Source organism: Mauremys reevesii, linkage group 1, assembly GCF_016161935.1.
Source record: "Mauremys reevesii isolate NIE-2019 linkage group 1, ASM1616193v1, whole genome shotgun sequence".
Classification (NCBI taxonomy): domain Eukaryota; kingdom Metazoa; phylum Chordata; order Testudines; family Geoemydidae; genus Mauremys; species Mauremys reevesii.
Window position 1 is genome coordinate 213423819 of NC_052623.1, and position 22473 is coordinate 213446291.

At 44.2% G+C, this 22473-nt stretch overlaps 1 protein-coding gene across 4 annotated transcripts in view; it reads left to right on the forward strand.

The window, feature by feature from the left end:
• CASR (calcium sensing receptor) overlaps positions 1-22473 on the forward strand; it is a 181711-nt gene that overhangs the window by 47502 nt on the left and 111736 nt on the right. The window contains exon 2 of one of the 4 annotated variants that reach the window (XM_039504211.1): positions 3461-3609. The exons of the other annotated variants lie outside the window; for them this stretch is intronic. The gene's annotated coding sequence lies outside the window, so the exon portion shown is untranslated. The remainder of the gene's footprint in view (positions 1-3460; positions 3610-22473) is intronic. 4 annotated transcript variants of the gene reach the window in all.

The window sequence follows — 22473 nt, forward strand, 5'->3', positions numbered from 1 at the left end:
TAATGGGTCTCAGTGGGAATTTTGGGAAGAGGTAGTTAGCATCAAAGTGTGATTGTTGAGAAAACCTTTAACTTACTTTCCCCATCTTGTAGGTAGGGAAAATTAGCCAGTGAAAATGTATTTTACCCAAGAGTAGTTAATAGTGTTGCAGAGGAAGCAAGGGGACTGTTGTGGAAGTTATGCTGGGTGTTAGGACAACCGGTCCTTTTTGAAATGCCGCTGGTTGTACTGGCAGAGAGTCATATACCTGAGGTATCATCCCTTTGGCATCCTCAGCAAACATGCAGCCTTGCAGGAACTTTTCTTTAGTTAATCATTGATAATAACTTTGCCCTTCTACATCACCTTTGATCCAACAGTCTTGCAGTGCTTTGCCCAGAAAGACCAGGGTTATTAGCCCCAGTCAGGATTCATTAGACAGCATATGATTGTGACTTCCGTGCTGCATCATGCTCTCCTGCCCCCATGGAATATGCCGGCACAGGGCCCGTCCTACAGTGAAAAGCAGCACAGGGGAGTCAGCAAAAACAACGCTGCTGTTTTCTTCCCACAGACCCCAATACTGTGCTGAGGTTCTGCGGCCTGCGGTGTGCACGAGGTCAGACTAGGTGATCATGATGGTCCCCTCTGGCCTTATCAAAGTGCAGATAAAAAAAACCCATGGCATCAAGACTCAGGCTCCTGGGGATTGAGCAGTGGGGCTAAAAATTGCAGTGTAGACATTCAGGCTCAAGCTGGAGCCTAGATTCTGAAACCCTGCAGCGTAGACGTACTCTATGAGTATGACCATCAGGATAGATCTGAATCCCACTATAGCCACTTCTTCCTCTTTAGTGCCCACTTGTGTTCCCCCCTCGCAACTGTAGTCCCCCCTATCTAACTTTTCTCTACTCCTCTGCAATTGGTGTGAGCCTAATAGGCTTTCCCCATTCATTGGCTCAACCAGACTTCTGACCTCCTTCCTACCACCTCTAGTGACCCCTTTCACAGACTCCCTCCCTATGATTCAGTTTAGAAAAATAAGAACAAGGGAAAATGGCCACAGAAAAATGGACAAAGAGCTATATCAAGATACAGTATATAAAAATAAAGTAATATAGAAAGGAAAGGGGAAGAAAAAAGCACATATAATAAGATCCAAAATGGTTTATTAATAAACAGCATAGAATTAAATAAAAAATTACAATAAATAACCCAACAAAAAGGGTTTTTAATAAAATGGGCAAGCTACAGTACAGCAGTTAGGCCTGGGGATAATTTAGGCTCGGATTCAGCAAAGTACTAAAGCATGTGCTTAGCTTTAAGTATCTGCTTAAGTTTCACTGAAGTCAGAGCCCACTAAAGTTAAGCACATTCTTGACTGTTTTGTTGAATTGACACCATGTTGAAATTGGCTCAGAACAGCTACATGTTTGGGTCCGACCCTGGGAGCAGCACTGTTTTTTAGTACTACTTTATGGAGTAGTTTTGCCTTCTCATATTTAGCCAGGATCTAATTAATATTCCATTTGACCTCTGTTTTGTGACATTGATGGGACACAATTCCAACACATTTCTGAAATGGACCCTGACCATATTACAGATTGGGCAACCAAGCACAGGCAACTGAAGTGACCAGTCCAAAGCTACGCAGCAAGTCAGTGGCAGAGCCAAGAGTACGATGTAGGCATTGGGTCACAGTCCCCTTTTCTAAGTAGTACAGAATGTTGCTTCCCATATCACTGTACTAATCTGCTGTCAGAGCTCAGGTAGCATGTTTTTAAGCCTCTTCGTTTTCAGTTTAAACCAATTTTTACAAAAAAAAATCCTGGGTTTTATGAAAAGTATTATTCATTTTTTTCTGATTTTCACCCTACTTTTGTATCATTCAAATATATAAAAAACAAGTTGTTTTATTAGGAAAGTACAATACATTGCATATCTGTGTGTTATGATAATACATTAGTCTGTGTGTATATGCAAAGCTGCCTGTTGAAGTAAGGCTGTGTATTAGTCTAGAAGATGCACACAACAAACAAACAGGCATGCACACAAGCTTTGAAGTTACCGATGAATCTCACGTCCACCACATACACACTTCAAGCTGTTAACAGATAATGGTTTAAAGATTTGACACAGTAAAATGGGATAAAAATGAAAATCTGTATCAGGAGATGTTTCAGAACACAAGGAAGTATTTGAAAGTTTAAAGAAAAAAAAAACAGGAGAAAAGGATGAAGTTGAGTGTATATGTTGCAAATGATGTGGCCCAATTATTAAATGTAAATATTTATAGGCTAATAGTTCTAAGTCTACAACAGTAAACTGTTTATTCAAATGAAAAGTTTTATTTGAGGATTAGAGATGTATTGTTTTCTTAAACGGTGGGATTGTGTTTTGAGTTCTGTTTTAGTTCTGCAGCCAACCACATTGAATTCCATTAATCAAAGCATTAATCTACTGAATACTCCCCCCCCCGTCCTTCTGTCTGCCAAAATAAACCCCGATATTTACCAAGAAAAATTATTAGTAGTTTTTCCACCAATTTTCACCTGTTTTTGTTGTTGTGGTAATAAACACTGATAAATCCTGGGAAAAATTAAATAAAATAAAAACAGAAAATGAAGAGGCTTAAAAACATGCTGCTCTTCTAGGGGCTCATAAATACTGTGGCTTTAAAGAACTGTTGATTCTTATCTAAAGTTTTGAAGAGGCAATTCTGCTGACTCATCATACATTTTCTGCATTTCTTTATTTACAAGGAAAGAGGATCTTGGGTCATTTGCTCCACTGCTAAGCTGTAAAATAGTGAACTGATCAAAAATCTGATGATTAACCCCTTAGCATTGCAGATAGCTGTACTGAATGCTCCCATATGCCTCTTCCAATCGATGGCCTTATCCTCTCAGCATGGTTCCCATCACTGTCAGACCCACCAGACACAGTTGCTTACATTGGCCAACTGGAAAGTGCGAGTTGTATTTTGAATAACAATTGCATAAAATGGTATAATTTGTATAACTTATGTACAGCTGCTCTCTGCTCTTCAGTCTCTCTTTCTGTCTGCCTCAGTCTTTCTCTCTTTGCTCTGTGGCCCTCTCCCCTCGCTCAAGTAGACAGAAAGGAAATGATTTAAACTGTCCTGAAAGTTCTGTAATCCTGCTGACAAACCTCCTCCCTGAGTCGTCTTTTTTTTTTCTTTTCCTAATTAGGTAAGAAAGGCTGAGGAAAAGTGATTTTAAAAGAAGGAATAGGGGGCTGGATGGGTCAGGGAACTGGTAACAAGTCTCTCAGACATGTATTTCTTGCCCACCATTTCAAATCCAGTTTACGTCAGCAATCCCTGAAAGTTGATGCCTTTTGATTGTTCTTTGACCTGTGTGAAATGAGTTGGAGTCTCTTTCTATTTGCTAGTGGACAAGTATCCACATTAAAAAAAATCACTTGTCACAATACACACTAATTGGTGTTTTATTTGCAGTCTTAGCAAGGAGCAATGACTGAGAAGGCCATAGAGGCTGAACTCGTGTCTGACCCTTAGCACTGTTCCCTCGAAGACTGGACTCAGGCACACTGGCAGATCATGAGTGTTGGAGAAACATTTCCTGTTGCCTGTGCTGAACCTGCTCAGTAGGTCAATGGAAGACTTCATTCCCTAGGGATACGAATCTGGCACCTTTCACCAGTTCTGCATTTGATGAAAAAAAATATAAATATTGTACATTAGACAGTAAGAGCAAGTCAGTTAAGTGATTGTGTTAACACCTGTTACTGGCAAAGTTTCTGTAATACACGTAGGATAAATGGCATGTTTGAGATGCAGGAATGTATATATAATATGCAGGAATGTATTATATCCTCTGAAAGGCACACATGTTGAATGCCTAACTGTTTCACCTTCAGGCAAAAGTCTAAACTAATCAAACTTGGAAGCAGGGTGCCTTCCAGAGGGAATACATATGAACCCAAAGCATCTGTCCCTGGTTCTCTTTCAAACTTGACTGTATACCCATTGGGACTATAGCTATATACTAGAGTTGCTATCCACTTTACAGAAAAGACTCTCTCGATGCCCGGTATAGAAGGAGCAAGCCTGTATTATGCCCTGTCTGATGTGGATTGTGGTAATGTCATCAGAAGACAGCAAGGTCAGGGACACTGGCAATCTAAAAACCACACTTTTAAATGAAAATATTGTATCCTCTGCTTTACAAGTAATGCCTAAGATGGATATAAATGAAACATATAAGTGAAAAAATACTCACTTCTATATTTTTCTGTTTATTTCCTTTCTACCTTTGATGGTGTATGTATAGTCCAGGGGTTGGCAACCTACGGCACACGTGCCACCTTTGGCACGCGTGCCGATTTTGCCTGGCACGCGGCTGCCAGCTGGGGTCCTGGCTGCCGGCCCCACTCAGCGCACATGGCCGGCTGAGTGAAGTGGGGCCGGTGGCCAAGAGCCCAGACCGGCGGCAGGCACCCCCCGCCCCGGCTTCCTTCTCACCACGCTCGTTCTGCGGCTCCCGGGAGTGTGAGCTGCCGGGGCACAAGACCCTGAGCCTGCTCATAGACTTAAAGGTCAGAAGGGACCATTATGATCATCTAGTCTGACCTCCTGCACAAAGCAGGCCACAGAACCTGCTGTGGGAGGGGTGACGGCAGCTCACACTCCGCAGAGCCTGAGCGCGGCAAGGGAGGAGCCGGGGGGCGCACGGGGCCTGCCGCCCGCATGCATCCACTTGAGCCCCCCGGGGGGGGGGCACCAGGCCGCAGCCCGGGCAGGCGCACGCCCTAGCTCCCCCCTCACCGTGCTCGGGTTCTGCGGCTCCTGGCAGTGTGAGCTGCCGCCGCTGTCCCTCCCACAGCTCCCCTCCTCCCGCTGCCTCAGCACTCCACGTGGAGGCAAAACTCCACATGGAGCCAGCGTCTGACCGGCATGAGCCTGGTAAGGGGAGTCCCGGGGGGGGGCAGTCAGGGAGCAGGGGGAGGGTTGGATGGGTCGGGAGTCCCGGGGGTCTGTCTGGGGGCAGGGTGTGTTCATAATGGTTGGGGCAGTCAGGGGACAGGTAGGGGGTAGGGTCCTAGGGGGGCAGTTAGGGTGGGAGGGTCTCAGGAGGGGGCAGTCAGGAGACAAGGAGCAGGGAGGCTTAGGTGGGGGTGGAGTTCTAGGGGGCAGTTAGGGGCAGGGGTTCCAGGAGGGGGCAGTCAGGGGACAAGGAGCAGGGGGGGGTTGGGGGTTCTGACTGGGGCAGTCGGGGTGGGAAGTGGGAGGGAGTGGATGGGGGCTAGGGCAGGTCTCTCCCCTCTCTTTTGATTGTTGAAATATGGTAACCCTAGGCGAGGGGGAAACCAGGGGGCACATGGGGGCTAGCGCCAACATACATCCACTGCAGCCTACAGGCGCCCCTGGGGGGTGCGCCGGGCTACAGTCTGGGCAGGAGGGGCAGCGGGGTGCAGCTGCTCCCTGCTAGTGGCGCCGCCGCCGCCTTTGCAGGGCTGCTGCCCCCCTGCACCGCGCCGGCTCCTCCATGGCTGGGGCTCGCTGCTGCCGCAAGCGGGTCGCTCTGGCTCTCTGGTGCCTCTGGAAGGCGGCTCCTCCCTGCCGAGCTGCTGCAGCAGCCCAAGCCTGGCAAAGCCAGTGAGTGGACTCGGGGCGGGGGCCACCTGGGTTGTGTTGGGAGGGCTCGCGGGGGGGGCTGTACACCCTCCAGGGGAGTTCAGGGGGCGGGGAGGGGGGAACCTGGTCTGGGGAGCAGCCCCTGAGCACGGCTGGCCCCTGGGGTCTATAAAGGCTCGTTGGGGATTTGCCCCTCAATGAACTGATGTGCAAGGTGGAATTTTCGCCTAGGGCGCAAAATATCGTTGCCCCGGCCCTGCCCCAAGGGGTGCGTGCACCCCAGGTTAAGAATCACTGCACTAAACTGATAAGATCTGCATTTTAATTTAATTTTAAATGAAGCTTCTTAAACATTTTAAAAAACTTGTTTACTTTACATACAACAATAGTTTATACTTATAGAGAGAGACCTTCTAAAAATGTTAAAATGTATTACTGGCACACGAAACCTTAAATTAGAGTGAATAAATGAAGATTCGGCACACCACTTCTGAAAGGTTGCCGACCCCTGGTATAGTCAGTTTTACTATCTCCTCTGTTTAATCAGTTTCTCCTTCTGCTTATGTGGGTCTTTCATACAGCAAAAGGGAGAGGAGATATAAAAACAGGAAAATACTATTGTAAAATCACAAAAATTGTCAAGGACACACAGAGACAAGCATAGTACCTGAAACTTCTTTTACCCATTTGTACAAATTGATTAATTTCAAGTTAATGGTGTCCTTTTAAAGGGGGAGTTCCTTTGCAGAGGAGAAAAACATGCACTTCTTTGGGGGGAAACAAAATTTGCAAGCCATGAAATGGGAAAGAGAGAGGACGAAATTCTGTGCTGCATCTCCTGGAAGTGCAGCACTGAAGGCACAGCCCAGAAGGAAAAAGGCGAAAAGATGATTTCATGACATATTTGCATCCTAGAGATTCTAGGTTGCTCTGGATTAATGTGGTTCAAAGCATAAATTAGGGGAGCCAGAAGTTGGTCTGATTCATGGCAGCTTCCCAAAGGTTGCCTATAGGCTGTTCTGCAGTCTATAACTGCATTGAATTGCTTGTAGCTATTCTCTTCTATTTTGTTGTAATCTTCTCTGCATTCATCACCATAGTATCTGAACACATTCCAGCACTGGATTAAGCAATGTGACTGACATCTGTCACATATCATTGGTTATCACAGTGGTGGGGGGAGTATGCCCCATGGAATGTTTTGTTTGGTCAGATTGTATAGATAGATCAATACATAGCTCTATTTATGTTAGAGAAGGTCAAAGAAATGCACCTTGCACGTGGAGAAGTTGGTGATGAAATTTGTGATGGTCTTAGTTCCTGGGGGAGTTCATTCTGTAATCTCACACTGGCCCCCGAGAAAGCTCTGTCTACAGCAGTGGTCTCCAAACTTTTTTGATCGTGCATCCCTATCAGTAAAAATTTTTTGAGCACGTACCCTCTCCCGTGCCCCAGGGCCGGCTCTACCATTTTTGCCGCCCCAAGCAAAAAAAAAAAAAAGCCACCCAAACTGCCAAAGTGGCGTTGCTTTGGTGGCACTCCTCCTGCTGCACACCCTGAAGGACCCTCTTGTGCATCCTCTGGGGAGCGCGCACCCCACTTTGGAGATGACTGGTCTACAGCAGAGATGAGCTTTACCCTTATTGTAGTAAGGTCCAGCTGCACCAAGGGAGTGAAGTTGTTGACCATTGCCTTCATCCTGGATCTTTAGATGATTTTTTGGTACTCGGAGACCCAGCCTTTAAGTCCCTTGAAGATATATTTGCTGGTGTCCACAAACGCCAACCTTTTTCTGTAATGGCGTCTGAAAAGACTATCTAGCCAGTGCTGTATCAGCCTAGCAGTGTCTGTTCAGAACTCCTGTTCAGCACAGCAGGAGCAAGAGTGACAGACAGATTTTCCTGCCTTCCCGCGGGGAATGAGGAGAAGCTTTTGTGGTGTTCAGTAAACACTCAGCCAGGGGGGTCTCCCAGAGGTCTGATTCATTCAGTGTCTGAGTTCTAACTGATCTGCATTGCACAACATCAGCCAATGCATTACATCACAACCAGTTTCAACTTAAAAGTGCAGTTCCCCACCTCTTCCTTCCCCAGCCAAACAAAAAATAATCAATTAACAGTCAGCATTAATATAATGCAGAATTTCAAACACTTATAACCAATCTATTAAGAAAATTTACAAACAGTGTTCAGTTAGTCTTAGCGGTGCTCTGCACTGTTGGTTGGACCTGTGGAGCTCTCCTGGAACATTGGCATTACTGCTGTCAGAAAGCAGCAAGTTCACTTGTTCTGGTGGTTCCATGTCCTGGGGCTCCATCTGTAGAGATGTTGTGCAAGGTTATAATTTAGAGATCCTCCCTCATAAGGGACAGTATTATGCATATAGGGATTTGGAGACACGATCTGAAAGCAGGGGTAGAGAACACATAGTAGCTGCACACCACAGAAGCTCTTTAGTTTGTTTTTCGTAAAAGTTTTATTCTTTTCTTTTTCACTGGTTTGTTGTTCAATGAACCCCAAGATTACTACCTGGTATCAGATGTGCCAAATGACAAAGAGACTGCAGTCATTTTGAGGTTAACTCCTGTTTTTGAAACTGAAAGCAGAAGAAAGGAGAGCACATGTAGCAGCAGAGAACAACAAAGGTTTTTGTATGTATTTTATGAGCACATTATTAGTTTGACTAGCTTAAGAAGAGAAGAAAGCAAAAAATGGATGTGTGGGAACCTCCATCCAGTTTGCAATTGTCAGACAATGTTGCAGAGAACTGGAAGAAATTCCAACAGAGATTTGAATTGTCTTTAGCAGCCGCAGGGGGAGAGGAGAAAAATGATAAAGAGAAAACATCAATCTTTCTGGATGTTGTTGGGGAGGAAGCATTGGATATTTAACAACTTTAAGTTTGAAGAAAGTGAAAGCAAGAAGTTAATTAATATACTGACTAATTTTAAGGAACATTGCATGCCAAAAAGGAATGAGACACAATTTTTTTACATGCATGCACCATAGAGCAACATGTCACTGAATTAAGTACACAGAGTAAAACATGTCACTTTGGTGAGTTGACACAATCTCTAGTCAAAGATAGAATCATTTGTGGCATTAAAAACAATATGTTAAGAGAGAGACTGCTCTGTGAAGGAGATTTAACTTTAGAAAAAGCTCTCCAGATTTGCAGGGCAGCAGAAACTGTCAAAGCACAAACCAAAGAGCTAAATTCACCAGAAGTGGTTATCCACATACTTAGTACAAAAGAGTATGGTCAGAAAAAGTCAAATCTACTCACTATGAGAGTATCAGAGGGGTAGCCGTGTTAGTCTGGATCTGTAAAAGCAGCAAAGAGTCCTGTGGCACCTTATAGACTAACAGACGTTTTGGAGCATGAGCTTTCGTGGGTGACGAAGTGGGTATTCACCCACGAAAGCTCATGCTCCAAAACATCTGTCTATAAGGTGCCACAGGATTCTTTGCTCACTATGAAAGCCACTGCTAGGGAGAAGACTGGGTACAGATGGTTATGTAGAAGGTGTGGATCACAGCATGACCCCAAACAGTGTTTGGCCTCTGAGAAACATTGTTATAAATGGGGGGGGGGGGAAATAATCCTTTTCGCAAAATGCTGCAGATCCAAAATGCAAAAACAGTTAAGTGCATTCAGCTGAAGACAACATGGTTGAATATTAAAAAAAAAACATGCTGGGATCAAGCAAACCTGATGAGAGGGACTGGATACTACCCATGAAAGTGAATGAAACAATTATTCCACTCACACTGGACACAGGAGCTCAGATTAATATTCTGTCTCAACAAGATTATGAGACACTGAAAATAACACTAAAATTAGGACCAACAAAAATAAAAATAACTGGTTAATCTGGAACAGATATACCAGTGCAGGGGAGGTGCACTTTTAGCATCAGCTATACAAACACCATGTACAGACTTCCATTTGTTGTAGTGCCAAGGAGGTTACACCAATTTTAGGCCTGGCCGCCAGATTAAAACTTAATCTGGTAAATCGGGTGTGCTCACTACAAGATCGTACTGAACCTGACAATGAGGCACTCATTCACAGACAAGGTCAGCTCCCAGACAGCTGCACTCTGCAGCATGGTATGGGGAGGAGGTGACCAGCTCTCTGTGGGGAAAGAAGTAGTTCGGGACTATTTAGAAAAGCTGGACGAGCACAAGTCCATGGGGCCGGATGCGCTGCATCCGAGGGTGCTAAAGGAGTTGGCCGGTGAGATTGCAGAGCCATTGGCCATTATCTTTGAAAAATCATGGCGATCGGGGGAGGTCCCGGATGATTGGAAAAAGGATAATGTAGTGTCCATCTTTAAAAAAGGGAAGAAGGAAGATCCAGGGAACTACAGGCCAGTCAGTCTCACCTCAGTCCCTGGAAAAATCATGGAACAGGTCCTCAAGGAATCAATTCTGAACCACTTAAAGGACGGGAAAGTGATCAGGAACAGTCAGCATGGATTCACCAAGGGCAAGTCATGCCTGACTAATCTAATTGCCTTCTATGATGAGATAACCGGCTCTGTGGATGAGGGGAAAGCAGTGGATGTGCTATTTCTGGACTTTAGCAAAGCTTTTGATACAGTCTCCCACAGTATTCTTGCCAGCAAGTTAAAGTAGTATGGGCTGGATGAATGGACTATAAGGTGGATAGAAAACTGGCTAGATGGTCAGGCTCAACGGGTAGTGATCAATGGTTCCATGTCTAGTTGGCAGCCGGTATCAAGTGGAGTGCCCCAAGGGTCGGTGCTGGGGCTGGTTTTATTCAATATCTTCATTAACGATCTGGAGGATGGTGTGGACTGCACCCTTAGCAAGTTTGCAGATGACACTAAACTGGGAGGAGTGGTTGATACGCTGGAGGGTAGGGATAGGATACAGAGGGACCTAGACAAATTAGAGGATTGGGCCAAAAGAAATATGATGAGGTTCAACAAGGACAAGTGCAGAGTCCTGCACTTAGGACGGAAGAATCCCATGCACTGCTACAGACTAGGGACCGAATGGCTGGGCAGCAGTTCTGCAAAAAAGGACCAAGGGGTTACGGTGGACGAAAAGCTGAATATGAGTCAACAGTGTGCCCTTGTTGCCAAGGCTAATGGCATTTTGGGTTGTATAAGTAGGGGCATTTCCAGCAGATCGAGGGATGTGATCATTCCCCTCTACTCAGCACTGGTGAGGCCTCATTTGGAGTACTGTGTCCAGTTTTGGGCCCCACACTACAAGAAGGATATGGATAAATTGGAGAGAGTCCAGTGGAGGGCAACAAAAATGATTAGGGGGCTGGAGCACATGACTTATGAGGAGAGGCTGAGGGAACTGGGATTGTTTAGTCTGCAGAAGAGAAGAATGAGAGGGGATTTGATAGCTGCTTTCAATTACCTGAAAGGGGGTTCCAAAGAGGATGGATCTAGACTGTTCTCAGTGGTAGAAGATGACAGAACAAGGAGTAATGGTCTCAAGTTGCAGAGGGGGAGGTTTAGGTTGGATATTAGGAAAAACTTTTTCACTAGTAGGGTGGTGAAGCACTGGAATGGGTTACCTAGGGAGGTGGTGGAATCTCCTTCCTTAGAGGTTTTTAAGGTCAGGCTTGACAAAGCCCTGGCTGGGATGATTTAGTTGGGTTTGGTCCTGCTTTGAGCAGGGGGTTGGACTAGATGACCTCCTGAGGTCCCTTCCAACCCTGAGATTCTATGATTCTATGATTCAAGAATATCATGATCTGTTTCAAGTGTTGGGTTAGTTGCAGGATGAACATACAATCCAGATAAACAAGCAGGTGCCTCAAGTTATCCATTGATGTAGAAAGGTGCCATTTCCACTTTGTGATAAACTCAAGACTGAGCTTGCAAGGATGGAAGCAATGCAAGTAATACAAACAATTGAGGAGCCAAAGGAATAGGTGAGCTCTGTAGTCATTGTGGAGAAAAATAGTGGCCAGCTACTCATATGCTTAGATCCCAGAAACTTCAACAAGACTATAAAAAGAGAATATCTCAGACTGCCAATGAGGGAAGAGATAATGGCTCAAGTTGTAAATGCTCACAGTTAATGTATAGTAACTCATCACTTAAAGTCGTCCCGGTTAACATTGTTTCGTTGCCGATCAATTAGAGAACATGTTCATTTAAAGTTGTGCAATGCTCCCTTATAACGTTGTTTGGCAGCCACCTGCTTTGTTCACTGCTTGCAGAAAGAGCAGCCCGTTGCAGCTAGCTGGTGGGGGCTTGTAAACAGGGTGGACCGGCAGCCCCCCATCAGCTCCTCATTCCCTTAAGTTCGCTGTGTGGCAGCCGCCCAGCAGGCTATCAATTGCAGATAGTTTAGCTGTCCCTCGCTCCACTGCTGTGTGCTGCTCCTGCCCTCTGCCTTGGAGCTGCTCCTGGAAGCCTCCTGCTTGCTGTGCGGGGCGGGGGGGATGAAGGGTGCTGATGTCAGGGTGTCCCCCTACTCCTGCCCCCCACTTACCCCATCTCCATAGAGCTGGGGGGACATGACAGGGCTCAGGACAGAGGGAGCTTGCTCGCAGCAGCTACTGTCTCAACCTGTTGATCTATTTAAAAAGGCAATGTACTTAAAGTGGAGTCACTGTACTTAAAGGGGCAATGCGCATCTCTCTCTCTCTCTCTCACACACACACACACACACACACACACACACACGTTGTGTCTCTGTCTGCCATGCTGTCTCCCCTCCCTCCATTTTGTGCCGCCTTGTAGAGTGTGAGGCTACATTAACAACAATGTATTGTCGGAGAAAAACTCAGTTCTCGCTTTTTGTTTGTGTGCAGCAAAATCAAATACTTTATTATTTCTCCAGTAATTACAATGGAGGGAGAGAGTGCCATAGGACACAGGGTCGCCCCAGTCCTGGACAGGTCTCTCAACTGGTAAACAATTACAGCAAGCCTTTATACCTTTGTTACAGACAATTTCTAGCAATAATACAGACGGTAAAAAGAAACAATTGCATTTGTTTATACATAAGCCTTTCTGCTATCTTATTTGTCTCACTACTAGAAAAAGCAAGCCTGCATATTTGGTTATCAATGCAAGGTCGTAATAACTTTTTACACAGTTCGTTCATCTGTCCCACACTATCTTTGCTTCTACAAGTCTCACATCATTAGGGTTACAGTATGGCCTGACTCTTGCTAACTGACTGACATGCATTAAAATCCCCTTCAAATCCTTGTTAATTATTTCCCTGCTTCCACAGTATTAACCCTTGAGGACTCAGCTGAGTACTAGTTCATAATTTAGCAGTAAGGCATTCCCTGGGAAATATCCCACCCTCTCACTACCTCAACCAAGTTTCATAATCATCATTGCTGTATATGGTATTAAACTGTAGTCTTTTGTCTGGTGAAAAAAAATTCCCTGGAACCTAACCCCCCTATTTACATTAATTCTTATGGGGAAATTGGATTCACTTAACATTGTTTTGCTTAAAGTCACATTTTTCAGGAATCAGAGGGGTAGCCGTGTTAGTCTGGATCTGTAAAAGCAACAACGAATCCTGTGGCACCTTATAGACTAACAGACGTTTTGCAGCATGAGCTTTCGTGGGTGAATACCCACTTCTTCAGATGCAAGTGGTGGAAATTTCCAGGGGCAGGTTTATATATGCAAGCAAGAAGCAAGCTAGAGATAACGAGGTTAGTTCAATCAGGGAGGATGAGGCCCTGTTCTAGCAGTTGAGTGAAAACCAAGAGAGGAGAAACTGGTTCTGTAGTTGGCAAGCCATTCACAGTCTTTGTTTAATCCTGAGCTGATGGTGTCAAATTTGCAGATGAACTGGAGCTCAGCAGTTTCTCTTTGAAGTCTGGTCCTGAAGTTTTTTTGCTGCAGGATGGCCACCTTTAGATCTGCTATTGTGTGGCCAGGGCGGTTGAAGTGTTCTCCTACAGGTTTTTGTATATTGCCATTCCTAATATCTGATTTGTGTCCATTTATCCTTTTCCTTAGAGACTGTCCAGTTTGGCCGATGTACATAGCAGAGGGGCATTGCTGGCATATGATGGCATATATTACATTGGTGGACGTGCAGGTGAATGAACCGGTGATGGTGTGGCTGATCTGGTTAGGTCCTGTGATGGTGTCGCTGGTGTAGATATGTGGGCACAGTTGGCATCGAGGTTTGTTGCATGGATTGGTTCCTGAGCTAGAGTTACTATGGTGCGGTGTGCAGTTACTGGTGAGAATATGCTTCAGGTTGGCAGGTTGTCTGTGGGCGAGGACTGGCCTGCCACCCAAGGCCTGTGAAAGTGTGGGATCATTCTCCAGGATGGGTTGTAGATCCCTGATGATGCGCTGGAGGGGTTTTAGCTGGGGACTGTATGTGATGGCCAGTGGAGTCCTGTTGGTTTCTTTCTTGGGTTTGTCTTGCAGTAGGAGGCTTCTGGGTACACGTCTGGCTCTGTTGATCTGTCTCCTTATTTCCTTGTGCGGGTACTGAAGTTTTGAGAAAGCTTGGTGGAGATTTTGTAGGTGTTGGTCTCTGTCTGTGGGGTTAGAGCAGATGCGGTTGTACCTCAGTGCTTGGCTGTAGACAATGGATCTTGTGGTGTGCCCGGGATGGAAGCTGGAGGCATGAAGGTAGGCATAGCGGTCGGTAGGTTTTCGGTATAGGGTGGTGTTAATGTGACCATCAATTATTTGCACCGTAGTGTCTAGGAAGTGGACCTCCCGTGTAGATTGGTCCAGGCTGAGGTTGATGGTGGGGTGGAAGCTGTTGAAATCGTGGTGGAATTTTTCCAGAGTCTCCTTCCCATGGGTCCAAATGATGAAGATGTCATCAATGTAGCGTAGGTAGAGAAGGGGCGTGAGTGGACAGGAGCTGAGGAAGCGTTGTTCCAGGTCAGCCATAAAAATATTGGCATATTGTGGGGCCATGCGGGTGCCCATAGCGGTGCCACTGATCTGGAGATATATATTGTCATCAAATTTGAAATAGTTGTGTCTGAGGATAAAGGCACAGAGCTCAGCAACCAGTTGTGCTGTGGCATCATCAGGGATACTGTTCCTGACAGCTTGTATTCCATCAGCGTGTGGGATGTTGGTGTAGAGAGCCTCTACATCCATGGTGGCCAGGATGGTGTTTTCTGGAAGGTCACCAATGCATTGTAGTTTCCTCAGGAAATAAGTGGTGTCACGGAGATAGCTGGGAGTGCTGGTGGCATAGGGTCTGAGTAGAGAGTCCACATAAGGAAAAGTTCTCTAAGGAAAAGGATAAATGGACACAAATCAGATATTAGGAATGGCAATATACAAAAACCTGTAGGAGAACACTTCAACCTCCCTGGCCACACAATAGCAGATCTAAAGGTGGCCATCCTGCAGCAAAAAAACTTCAGGACCAGACTTCAAAGAGAAACTGCTGAGCTCCAGTTCATCTGCAAATTTGACACCATCAGCTCAGGATTAAACAAAGACTGTGAATGGCTTGCCAACTACAGAACCAGTTTCTCCTCTCTTGGTTTTCACTCAACTGCTAGAACAGGGCCTCATCCTCCCTGATTGAACTAACCTCGTTATTTCTAGCTTGCTTCTTGCTTGCATATATAAACCTGCCCCTGGAAATTTCCACCACTTGCATCCGAAGAAGTGGGTATTCACCCACGAAAGCTCATGCTGCAAAACGTCTGTTAGTCTATAAGGTGCCACAGGATTCTTTGTTGATTTTTCAGGAACATAACTACAACATTAAGTGAGAAATTACTGTATTGGATGCCTCCTCAGGATTTTGGCAGCTAAAATTAATTGAAGAAAGCTCAAAACTATATACTTTTAATATTCCATTTGGAAGATACAGAATCTTATGTCTACCATTTGGCATAGCTTCAGGACCAGAAGTGGATCACAGAACCATACATATGATCTGTGAACATAGTAACAGTGTTGATACCTCAATGTATGATATCATCATCTGCAGCTCACCTAAAGAGGAGCATGGCTGTAGGTTTCAGGAAGTTTTGGATGCAACTAGAGCTGAATCTTGAAACTAAATAGGGAGAAATGTGTTTTATGGGTTCCAGAACTGACTTTTATTGGCGATATTATTTCCAACAAAGGTGTAAATCTGATAAGAGGAAAATTTTGGCCATTGAAATGATGCCACATCCCCAGTCAAAGAAAGCTGTCCAGGGGTTTCTGGGAACAGTTAATTATCTTGGAAAATGCATACCTAATCTACAAAAGCAGTGGATTTGAGAAAACTCCTAGAAAATAAAAATGAATGGTACTGGTGTGTAGAATGGGAGGAGTCATGGGAAGGTTTGAAACAAAAACTGATACAAGAACCAATGCTGAAGTTTTATGCTTCACAATTTGGGTTAGGTGCAGTCTGCAGTTAGGTGCAGTGATTTTATAGAAATGTGAGACTTGTTGGAAACCAGAGGCGTACACATCCAAATCACTGACTAATGCAGAAACCAGATATGCACAGATTGAGAAGGAGCTTTTAAGAATATTGTTTGCCTGTGAGAGTTCAATAAATATATTTATGGCCAGACAATGGATATTGAAACAGACTAATGGCCCCTGATAGCATTATCTGGCAAACTGCTAAATGACTTTACCTTAAGGATTCAAAGAATGATGATAAAACTACAAAAATACGATTTGGTTGCAACCTATATGCCCGATAAATTCATGTTCACTGCAGATACTCTTTCCAGAATGGTGACTCCTACTACAAAACCAGAAAAGACCTTACTGATAGAGATGCAAGCCTGTATAAATCTGATTGTAAAGTCAATTCCTTTAGTTAATAGGAAACTGCAACAAATAATAGGGGAAACAGAAAAAGATGAATTGTTGGGGATCCTTAAAGAGTTGAGGATGATTAAAGAGTAGCCTGAGGAAGTAAGCATTTGCTGTCCAAGTATGAGACTGTTGAAACTGCAGACACGAACTTACTGTGATAGATGGGGTGATTTTCAATGGTAGAAGGGTTGTAAATACCAATGAGCCTCCAGAAAGAAATGCTACAGATGATGCATGAGGGTCATTTAGTCATTGAGAAGTGCAAACAACGCACACGAGAGGTGACGTATTGGCTGTGGATCAATCATGACATTACTAATGTGGTAGGAAACTGTTCTCATGCTTGAAATACAAGCCATGCCAACAGACAGAGTTGCTGAGACCTCGTCCAGTTGCACAAAGGCCTTATGAGAAGGTAGTCACTGATTTATTTACCTGGCAATCAAAAGATTATTTAATAGTCAAAGATTATTATTCTCTATATCCAGAAATTTGCACTGCACAGTACTAATAGTAAGTCAGTGACAGCCAGCATGAAGGGAATCTTTTCCAGACATGGAATTCCAGATGAAGTCCTTAGGGATAATGGGCTGCAATTTTCCAGTGCAGATTATAGGCAGTTTGCCCTAGATTGAGATTTTCATCACAAAACATCAAGTCCAAATTACCCCCAGTCAAATGGATTTGGGGAAAGGTTGATATGGACAGTAAAGAACCTTATGAAAAATACTTTCAACAGTGGGAGTGATTTTTGCCAAAGTACACCTCTGGGGAATGGCTCTTCCCCAGCTCAGCTGTTAAAGGGAAGAAGGATCAGATCTAATTTACCAGACACTGGTAACGTGCTGAAATCTCATGACAATGAAACTATATGGCAGATGAAAGAAAATCAGAAGGGAAACAGAAATATTATTTTGAAAAAAGGGCCTGTGATCATATCTTAGTTTAGGTGGTAGAGCGTGCCTGAGGAATCACACCTCTAATACTTGGAGTCAAATGGGGTACCATTTAAGGACAGCAGCATCCAAAGTCTTTCTGCATAATCCAGGGATTTAAGAGTAATCACACAAATACGGAGACATGTCCTGGAACCAGGGATAGAGAACACAGAGTAGCTATGTACACCAGTTTACCACAAAAACTCTCTAGTTTGTTTTTCATAGAAGTTTTATTCTTTTCTCATTCACTGGTTTGTTGTTTTATGAACCCCAAGATTATAACACAGGCATTTCAACTTACTGTGGTTGTTTCCTCTCTGAGACCCTCTTGAGCAAGACAGGTAACTCAGTTCCCTTTATCTCCTTCCCTTCTGAGATCTGGAGAAGGTGTCACCTGTTCCTCCTTGTAACAGGGTGGGAGCTGCCCAGCTCCTCAGGCCTTCCCCCAGCCCTGCTCCACAGTACCTTTTTCTGGCCTTTCACAAGGCCTTCAGCCTGGAGGGTTTCTAGGCCGGAGCTCCCCAGCCCCTTCCCCCAGCCCTCTCCAGTCTTGGTATCCTCTCAGCTTCCAGGCAGTCAGGCCCTTCCCTCTCTACCGCTAGAGAGAAACTCCTGTTCTGGCTTCTGGTCCCAGCCCTCTTACAAGGGTCACCCGGGCCCTCATTAAGCCAGCCGTGCCTGATTGGGGTGTGGCCCCCCAGCTGAAGCTGCTTTCCCCAATCAGCCCCGCTTTTCCTTCCCTGCCACAGCCCTCTCCCCAGGCTGTTTTAAGCCTTTTAAGGCAGGAGCGGGTGACCACCCCGCTACAGTCCTCTGTATGTGTCCACCTGGAATGACAACCTTATAGGACTTCAGGGCTACATCTTCTGATACCACTGGTGTTTGTGACCATTGTTTTCCATCATATATATGCACAGAACCATATTCATGAAATGGTGGCAGCTCCCAGGACCCAAAACCATATTGAATGTTTATTTTGCCTTACCTGTCTCTTTATACATCTGTAAGTTCACAGTGACTCACACATGCCATTGTAGCAGTGCCAACATTCTTGTTTTTAGTTTTCTGTTGGTCAGAACATCAGCAGGTGACAACCCATGCTTCAGTGGTGTCCTATAATTTAACAGTGATAAATACAGATCAGAATCTGACTCTGAAGCTTTTTTCAGTTGGAGCTTTATTATTTTGATACTGTTTTCCATCAACCCATTGAATTGGGGGTAATGAGGACTGGTGGTTACATGTCTAAACCTGTACAAACTGCTTAAACTCATACCCACCAGACTAGCCCATTGGCAGAAATTACTGTGTCAGGTATAGCACGTCTAGCAGAAAAAGATTTGATATGCACAATAATCGGCTCAGCTGTAGTATTTTCTAGTAAGACTCTCTCATGGAAGTGAGAATAATAATCTGGAACAATTCCTTAGATTTTTCCAGGCAATGTAAATAAATCTATGCTTGTTTTGTTCAAGGGGGGCAATTTTTTCTGTATCACCAACATGGGCCCTTTTGCTCGACGTGTCCTGTGTATGTTTGGCACATACAACAAGTCCTAACAGCTTCCTCAGTGTCACTGGTCATTTGAGGCCAGTATAAAATGTCTCTGGTCCATCTTTTAGATTTTTCAATCCCTAAATGACCTTCATGTATCTTTTTTAACATATGTTTCTTAGGGATCCCTATCGTGATAATTTTAAACAAAATCCCATCTAGGACTCAGAGCTCCCTTTTCAATTAAAAAAGGGTCTGGGAATATGTTGTCTTGGCCGCTCGGTGCTAATAGCTCTTAATTATTTTCTGTAGGGTGTCCTCTTGAGCAGTAGCTCTGGCAGTCACAGTCCACGATTTGTCTGAGACTGGACAGATATATTTTTTTTAATCAGATTGACAAGTACAAAATCTAGGTTTGGACTTTGCTCCATTGTATTATTGTCAAGTGCTCTAGAGAATATCTGCACCCACCAAATCTCTCCCATGTTTGTATTCAGTTTGAAAATCATACATTTATAACTGATAAAATAGTCCCTGTGGTCTTGGGGGAGTATCTTCCAGGCCCCTTTTGGTAACGGCGATAAGTGTTTTATGGTCAGTTTCAGCTAACACTGGCGTCCTATAAAGAAATGAAACCTTTACAACCATGGCCTAAGGCCAAAGTTTCCTTCTTTATTTGAGCATATTGATACTCAGTTTATGTTAGTGCTTATGACTCATAAGCCACCGGTCTCCAGTTTGACCAGCTGTTGTAAGAGCACTGCACCAATGCCCTCCTTAGAGTTGTCCATGGACAACTTACCGTATATACTCGTTCATAAGCCGAATATTTTTGGTAAAAAAGCGACTCATCAAAGAGCAAGGGTTGGCTTATAAACGGGTCTACACCAAAATTTGAGGATTTTAAACTCTATGGAATCATTGAATTGAATATCTAATACATTGTCATTTTGTTTACCTGGAGTGTCTGCAGGCATGGAGTCCCTCAGCTCCCGGTAGCCACGGTTCGCCGTTCCCAGCCAATGGCACCACTTCCTGCAGCTCCCATTGGCTGGGAATGGCGAACTGCGGCCACAAGGAGCTGAGGGACTCCAGGCCTGCAGACGCTCCAGGTAAACAAAACGTCCCGCCAGTGGCTTACCCTGACAGGCCAGGAGCCAAAGTTTGCTGACGCATTTATTGATGTCAGTACTGCAGCCTTTTAAAGTTGCAAAGGCTTTGTGTAGTGAACTAGATTGGCTTGAAATTGACCTCATAAGTCTCGAGCCAATATGAAAATATAACGTGCAGAGTTGATGGACTCTCTAATAAAATTGAAATAGCCTGTTATCCCTACAGACATGCCAATCTACAGGGCTGCTTTGAAATAAACAAAGAATAATAATAATTTGACAGAGATAAAGCAGGTGACATTCCTATATAAAGTCCTACAAAATCTATAACTACAATAATAATAATCTGTTTTCATACTAGTATTTAAAATGAACAATGGTGAAATCAAAAGAAAAAGGTTGTCTTATCATGAAACATTCAAACTTAAAGTTGTTAAATATGCAGAAGCAAACAATAATTGTGCCGCTGCTCGTGAATTCTGTATCAATGAGAAGCAAGTAAGAGAATGGTGAAAAAATAAAACAACACTAAAAGACATGCCAAGAAGCAAGAAAAAATGTCCAACGAGGTGCGCTTCATTTCCTGAGCTAGAGAAAGATCTCAATAATTGGATTGTTGAATGTCGACAAAATGGGTACATTGTCACTAGAACTGGAATTCGTCTGCTTGCTCTGCAAATGTCGAAAGACGACAAATACAAGTCAGTAAAGCCATCAATGTTTGTCGCATCAGCGAGTTGGTGTACTCGCTGCATGAACTGTCATCGTCTCTGTCTTCGTCAGCGAACAGAGATAGTTCAAAAGCTGCTTAGAGATCTGGAAGAAAAAATAGAATCTTTCTAAAGGTTTATTATAAAATATTGAAAGGAATATGCATTTGAACTGTCACAAATAGGAAATATGGATGAAACACCAATGACATTCGATCTCCTGAGCAACAGACTGGTAACTGGTGTTGGTGAAAAAATAGTTTTAATTAAAAGCACTGGCCATGAAAAAATCCATTTTACGGTGGTTTTATCATGTTTGGCAAATGGATCAAAGCTCCCTCCTGTTGTTATTTTTAAAAGAAAAACCTTGCCTAAAACATTTTCCTGATGGACGTTTTGTTTACTTGGAGCGCCTGCAGGCACGGAGCCCCTCGGCTCTCAGTGTCCGCGGTTTGCTGAGGGGCTCCGTGCCTTCAGACGCTCCAAGTAAACAAAATGTTCCGACCCGCCAGCGGCTTACCCTGATGGGCTGGGAGCCAAAGTTTTCCAACCCCTGAAATATACAGTCGGCTTATGAAAGGGTCATATAGTTTTTGCTATTACCTAACCGTCTTGGGGAGTCAGCTTATAAACGAATGGGCTAATGAACGAGTATATATGGTAGTTTTACACTTAGTATCATGACTGGAGCCTCTTTAATAAACTCCTTCTGTTTCTCAAACACTTTATTAAGATTGTCATCTCATGTCACTGGGCATCTTTGCACAATAGTGCTCTCAGATTGCTGATTTGGACAGAGTAGGCACAGATTTCCCTACATAGTTCATCATTCCAAGGAATCTTTGAAGCCTTTCCTTGTCTCTTGGGAGAGGCATATTGGTTCTGGCTTCAACCTTACTGTGAACTACTTGTACACCTTGCTGTGTTAGCTTCTCTCCCAAGTATAAGTTATTTTTGTTATATGGAATTTACATATAACATTTAAGGCCTGGCTTGACAAAGCCCTGGCTGGGATGATTTAGTTGGTGATGGTCCTGCTTTGAGAAGAGGATGGGACTGGATGACCTCCTGAGGTCTCTTCCAACCCTAATATTCTATGATTCTACATATTTGTTTGTTTACTTTAGCCCTGCAGCTCTGGCTCTTTCCAAAGCTACTCAGAGCCTCTGGGCCTGTTCTTCTTTCCCCAGATCAAAATGTCATCTATGTAAACCTTAGTTCCCTGTAGACCATCAAAAATGTGTCACATTTTCCAGTGAAACATCTCAGATGCTGAGCAAAACCCAGATAGCACTCTGTGGAAATAGTTTCTCCCAAAGGGGTGTTGAATTTGCACAAATGTGTGCTCAGTGTTTCTATGGGCATCTACCTCATGAAGTGTAGAAAAATATTTGGCATTGGCCATCTCCCCCAAAACTGTCCTCTTGTATGTAGTGGAAAATGCTCCCTTTTTACATATTTATTTAATTGTTATGGGTCTCTCTTCTCTTCTGCAGACTAAATAACCCCAGTTCCCTCAGCCCCTCCTCGTAAGTCATGTGCCCCAGCTCCCTAATCATTTTCATTGCCTTCTGGTGGACTCTCTCCAATTTGTCCACATCCCTTCTGTGGTGGGGGGACCAAAACTGGATGCAGTACTCCAGGTGTGGCCTCACCAGTGCTGAATAGAGAGGAATAATCACTTCCCTCTATCTGCTGGCAATGCTCCTAATGCTACTAATACAGCCCAATATGCCGTCTGCCTTCTTGGCAACAAGGGCACACTGCTGACTCATATCCAGCTTCTCGTCCACTGTAATCCCCAGGTGCTTTTCTGCAGAACTGCTGCTTAGCT